Source organism: Nelumbo nucifera, chromosome 8 (genome assembly GCF_055504915.1).
Source record: "Nelumbo nucifera cultivar China Antique chromosome 8, China Antique-T2T, whole genome shotgun sequence".
In the NCBI taxonomy this organism is placed as follows: domain Eukaryota; kingdom Viridiplantae; phylum Streptophyta; class Magnoliopsida; order Proteales; family Nelumbonaceae; genus Nelumbo; species Nelumbo nucifera.
The window spans coordinates 30,993,392-31,000,272 of record NC_142656.1 but is presented as its reverse complement, the minus strand read 5'-3'; positions in this window follow the sequence as shown (position 1 = coordinate 31,000,272).

The window sequence follows — 6,881 nt, the reverse complement described above, 5'->3', positions numbered from 1 at the left end:
AAATAACTTTTCAAGACAAATTATTGTGCTTAATAGTAGAAAAACCAAGTAAGACTTTATTTTCTGTTCTCTCCAATTAACCCCTGATTTGTCTTAACCACAGGTGGTGGTGATGGTGGTTGTACCCATTTAATGGTGTGGGTTCCTTCCTTAAGATTTACTTTAAATATCGGAGAAAGCAACCAGTTTCTATCTTGTTTTGTTGATATCAGTGACCCATTAGCTTCATAATCAAGTTGGTTAATGATGAATGTGATAAATATGTTATAAATTAAGTACAAATGTTTTCTATCTTACAAATTCTATATTCATCATCAAGGTGCCGTTTGATAATTAACTGAAATTTATCAATAGAATGAGTAAAAAAGCAAAAAGCTTTTCAGTTCAGCCACTCAAGGTTTTTAAAATCGGATTGGACAAGGAACTGTTTTAAGGTTCAGTTCCCGGTCTGACCATTTGGTCTGAATGGATGATCTGTTTTGACAAAAAATTAAAAAATTTAAAAACAAAAAAAGGGTCAAAAACCGTTGTCCAGATCGACGGTTTGACAGTTCGACCACTTGGATCAGTGGTTCATTGACCAAATCAATAGTTTAGAGGTGAAATAGAATCAGTCAAATAGCCGATTCCCGGTTTTTCCTGCCCGACCATCCGGTCTGGTCTGGTTTTGAAAACAAAAACAATGCAGTCACTTGTCAAACAGCCCATTAAATCTTTTAATGGCAACATGGAAAGGGAACTTCAGCAATTACATTGAGCAAACAAAATGGATAAAACCGGTAGAATAGACCTAAGTTTTACTGTATGCATGTATGATTAAAACCGTTCATCTTGAAAATAGACCCACACCCACCCACACCCATATGTCATCAATTCATGAGAGGGACAGGTCTTTGGCATGTGATTTGAATTCATAGAGAGATACTTTTTCTTCAATAGACACAATAAAAATTATCAAAGAGTTGGGTAAATAAAAATTTAGATTGCTCATCAATTACATCAAATAGACTACTCAAAGATATCTCATCCCTCTCGACTCTAGAGCAACTCTCGAGTTCCTTGTTTTTTACTTATTTTTCAAAGAAAAATCTTGGTCAAGACTATAACCTTCTAACTCTTTCAGAACCCTATGAATGGTGATGAGACAATGAGGTTGCGTTTGGTATTCATCCAACTTCCAGGGGCATATGCATGTTTCTGCTGTTCCTTGGAAAAATCGGTTGTTTGTTATATTTGGAAGCAATGAACACATTCCACCAAATTTTCTCAAATTCTATCAAAAGAATTCTATGGTCTAGTTAACTAATTAATCAGAACTTTGTTCTATTAGCTAGCCTCACTCTTCCATAGCAAGATGGAAAAGACAAAAAAGAAAGAAAAAAAAGGAAAAATAACAATAAATCATGAAGTAGAAGGACAGGACCCTTTAGGCTCAATTTGGAAGAAGTACAAATATAAATATGTAGAGCGTAAAACCTTAAGATTTCTTCCAAAAGCAAATAATGCCAATATTAGTTGTATATAGACATTTTCCCTTGAAATAAGAAAACTTTTTGATAGTAGAAAAATCTATTAATTAAATACTGGGTTCCATTATTTCTATTTTATATATTCACATTTTAGTATTAAAGTTTTCTAGAACTATGTTGGATTTGATATTCAGATAGATTTATCTTTTCCATTTCTGGGATATATAGATATATGCTAATTTTATATAGATAATTTCTATTTTTTATATTCATTTTTTAGTATTAAAGTTTTCTTGAATTATGTTGGATTTGATGTTCAGATAGATTTATTTTTCCATTTATGGTATATATTTTTTGTTTTATGTTTAGTTTTATAAATTTATGCTAATTTTATATATATAGATGTACTCTTATTTCAATCAAATCAGAAATCCAAGTATACAAACAAATTGCAGACGAATATATGTTCTAATATATCCACTAATAAAAAATCCAAGTATATAAACAAATTGAAGACGAATATATGTTGTAATAAACAAATTGCAGACGAATATATGGTCTAGTTAACTAATTATTGTCTTCTGTTGCCCCAGGTAGCTGACCCAAGGGGAGGGGAGGGGGTGAATTGGGTGTTCAAAAACTTTCCTCCCTTTTTCTTGTTGTGCTATGTGAATGCAATGGAATAAAATGCAATCAAATAATTAATAATAAACAAAAAAGTAAATATTGCAGAAAGTGTAAAGAGATGAAGAACTCTTATGGCTCAGTTTGGAAGGAATACAAATACAAATATGTACAGTACAAATACATACTAAATAATACAAAATACAAGGTTTTGCGCTCTACACATTTGTATTTGTACTCCTTCCAAATGGAGGCTATAGAGGTTCGACCAATCTTGGCCTACATTCTCTATTCAAGACCCTCCTAAGAATTTTACTAACCCAAACCGACTGAGCTTCTCATGTACCAATCAAACCCTTTTCTCTTTACAACCTAGTAGAACTTCCGAGAGCCTACTAAATCTAGATAGACTTTCTTGGTGCTATCCCTACCAACTTTGGTGTTCAACTCTTGGAACACCCACAAATTACAAAGGATAAAGTAGTTGAAGCAAAGATAAACACAATGCCTCTTAGTATGTTGACATTTACATTTTTATCTCTATTTACCTAAATTGACACACACTTCTTGTGCAATTGACATTTACATACATTTTTTATTATTATTTACTTTTAATTGCCTTTAAATTTATCTACTATTTTAATTGTGCAATTGACATTTTCATAGTAACTAGTTTACATTATTACAACATTTGAGTTTTCAGTTGCTATTCATATTCTAGTAGTTACTTGTTCTTATAGATTTATATCTGTTTAATTGCTAACCCATGTAGCCTCTATGTTTATATTGCTTATTTGTTTGATGCTATAGTTCTTTATTCAGTAGTAAAATCAATCCAACTGAGCAATCTTCTGACTAACTTTTGAACACATTGACTAAACCTTTATTCCTTCGTTACTTGATTTAAATCTACAAAAAAGGATTAGTTTTAGTTTTGCATGAAGGTATTTGAACTTAATCTACTTAATTAAAGTTTTAAGCTATACCAATTCACCTCCTCTTGGGTAAGGCTGTCGGTCCCAACACATACTAATTTTAGAAAATGTTTCAGAACAGTCTCTTAAAGAATAAAAGGCTTACCAAAAGAAGAAACTAGTCGTTGAGCCTTCAACCAGTCAAGTTTTACTACAAGTAATCAATTGATAATATATATTAATTAGTCAACTATCACTTGTAGGAAGGAATCTGTTTTCTTTGGTAGTCGACCAACCTCTCATGAGAATGTTGTAGTCGATTCATGCATAGTGACAATGTATTTTATAACTTAGTTGTCAAAGTAGTCAATTCATAAAGTTGTGTAGTTGTTTCATGATCAGTAACACATATTTCATTCCTTGGTTGTCAAGGGTAGTTAATCCATCAACTATAGATAGTCGATTCCTCACTATTCATAATCTTAGAACTTCATATGATTTTATTCCAAATGACCAGATATTATTGATGAGGGGTAATTTAAGTGATATCATGCCACGTGGCACTTCCGAACCATTGCATAAAACCTCAATGCCACATAGGCAATGACTTGCCTTTGCCAAGACAATAGAGTTCACCTTGGATGCACCTCAAACACATCTCGCACACCTTGAGGGAGCACTCCGGTACCACCTCGACAGGGCCAACCTGAATGCACCTCAGTAGGATCTGGCCGACGATCTCATCAGGACCGAGCCAGAGACCTCGACATGAGGGGTGACCTCCCACCAAGGTCCCACCGATCTGACTAAGGTTCAATTAGAGACCTACATGACATGGCGACTGGCCTTTGCTACATGCAACTTATTGTCTCCAAATCCTCCAGGATCACGTTGCCTCACCGATGGAGTTGGATCCTACGCTGCCCACTTCGAAGATAACTAGATAAACTTTATCACTTTACGCGGAAACCATCTTCAAGCATTAAACCACCTCCGAACATGGCGGACCGATAAGCCACGCCCTCCCGGAGATCTTGGACACATTACGTGAAATTCACGACTACCTGCGCCTATATAAAGGCATCCCCTCAATCAGATAAAGTATGCGCTATTTAGCTCTCAAAACTCTTTTGTTCTCTCGCTTTCTAGCATTCCCAATCACTCTTCGCTAACTTAAGCATCGGAGTGCCCATCTTGGGTAAAGCACCCCGAGTACTTTGATCGTCTTCTTGTAGCTTGACCATCCGGCCTCATAGACAAGCATCTGAGTTGTTCTCTAGTAGGGAGCATCAGATCACGCACCATCAATTATTATCTTAGATTTACAAGGCAAGATAGACATATTTAAAGTCTAGGAACACCTAAGAACCAAACCTAATCTAAGCATTAGTCTCTAAGGTTTAGGTTTACCGAGATTGGTTTACAATTGAGTTCATAATGTACGTCCTAGATATAACATAACATAGTGTAGGCTTCTCTTAGACTTGAAGGAACTTCTTCCTTCAGCTTATGTAGCCAATGCCATCTTTGGAAAAATTTATCATAGTTGACAGCTGCCCAATGCTTCCATTCATATGCCTTGCTTCATCTTGAATTTATTAATCAATTTTAGGTTAATAGAAACAACTATACACGTACAACAAACCATTAATACTCTTAATAAATTTGTACCATCAAAACAAATAGGGCCAAACACTTTCATCAATACACTGAATGATATAGGTTGTATCATTTTCAATTGATATAGAGTTGAATAGCTTATTTTACCAATGATCTAGGTGGTATTAATGGTATAATAATCATTACTATCAACATCATTTATCAAGAAAAAAATCTATCTCATCTAAGCCTTACTCCAACTATATAGGATTGGGTACATGAATTCCATTTTGCCATTGATGTAAGTGCGTGTGACTTAGGATGTGATGTGTTTTTAAACAAAAATAATAGGGCTTAGCAATATCTCAGCCATACTTTAGTATTCCTTTTTGTTTGTTCTGTAGCTACAGTAGTTCGAATCAGGAGAAGAGAAGAAAAAGAAGAAGAAGATGATGATGAAGAGAACAGTCGAACTTGATAGACTAAACCCTATCAGTTGACCATTAATACGGATTAGCCTCTAATTAGTAGTATAGAGACTAAACTGCCCCCACTTAAGTATGGGATAGGAAGTCTCTATTAAAACTGCCACATAAGCACATAACTTAACAGAAATAAAATGACTAATCTATCCTTATTCGGCTAGCTCTAACACTCTCCCTCAAGCTGGAGAATATATGTCATATAATCCCAACTTGTTACATATATAATTCACTCTCCCTAAGTTTAAGCCTTTTGTAAACAAATCTGCCCATTGATCACCTTAGCCCACATGTTCTGTGCTTATCTCTCCAGTAAGGACCTTCTCCCTCACAAAGTGGCAATCAATCTCTATGTACTTTGTTCTCTCATGAAAAACAGGGTTGGATGAGATGTGGAGTGCAGCTTGATTGTCATAGTACAATTTCATAGGTCTATCCATGGAGAACCCGATTTCTTGTAGGAGATTCCTCAGCCATACTAATTCACATGTAGTGTGTGCCATGGCTCTGTATTCAGCTTTAGCACTGCTCCTCGCCACAACCGTATGCTTCTTACTCTTCCATGTCACAAGATTTCTTCCAAGAAATGTGTAATAACCTGTAGTAGGTCTTCTATCAGACACAAAGCCTGCCCAATTTGCATCTATATACCCAATTACTTCAAGTTTTCCTCCTGGTTTGTACAATAACTCATGGCCTGAAGCTCCCTTCAGGTACCTTACAATTCTAAGAACTACATCCCAGTGAGGTATCCGAGGGTTTTGCATAAATTGGCTCATCACATTAACTGCAAAAGAGATATCTGGTCTCGTGATATTCAAATAGTTCAGCTTCCCCACTACCCGTCTATACCTTCCATGATCATCAAATATTTCCCCTGTATCACTGCTCAACTTAGCATTTGGTTCCATGGGAGTTTCAACCAGTTTTGCACCTAACAGTCCTGTTTCATCCAACAGATCAAGAACATATTTTCTTTGGCACAGGTTTACACCTTGTCTTGATCTAGCAACTTCTATACCCAAGAAATAATTTAATGTCCCAAGGTCTTTTGTTTGACAATGATTTTGCAGAAAGACCTTTAGTTGAACATAGTTGAACACCGAGTGGTCAACCTGGCATTGTTTCATTCCAAAATTTTTCACCATTTCACTAAACTTCCCAAACCAAGCACGAGGCGATTGTTTCAACCCATAAATTGCCTTTTTTAGTCTGCATACCTTACCATCCACCCCCTGAGCAACAAACCCAGGTGGTTGCTCCATATATACCTCCTCCATAAGGTCACCATGAAGGAAGGCATTTTTAATGTCAAGTTGAAATAAGGGTCAATCATACATAACTGCCAGGGAAATTAAGACACAGACAGAGCCAATCTTAGCCACTAGAGGGAACGTCTCCATATAGTCCACCCCATACAACTGTGAATAACCTTTAGCAACAAGTCTGGCCTTCAGACGCTCCACACTACCATCTGACAAGTATTTAACAGTATACACCCATTTATAACCTACAACATACTTACCAGGTCGAAGAGTAGTGAGCTCCCACGTGTGAGTATGCTGAAGGGCAGAGAGTTCCTCCTCCATTGCCTATCGCCACCTAGGTGAGCTAAGAGCCTCTCGGACATTCTTAGGTATAGAAATAGATGGCAATAGTGAAACAAACTAGCGATGTGAAGTAGAAAGACGAGAGACTGAAACAAAATTGGAAATGGGATGGAGGGTACAACTACATTTACCTTTTCGTAAAGCAATGGGAAGATCAAGTTTTGAAGGTTTAGGGATAAGAGA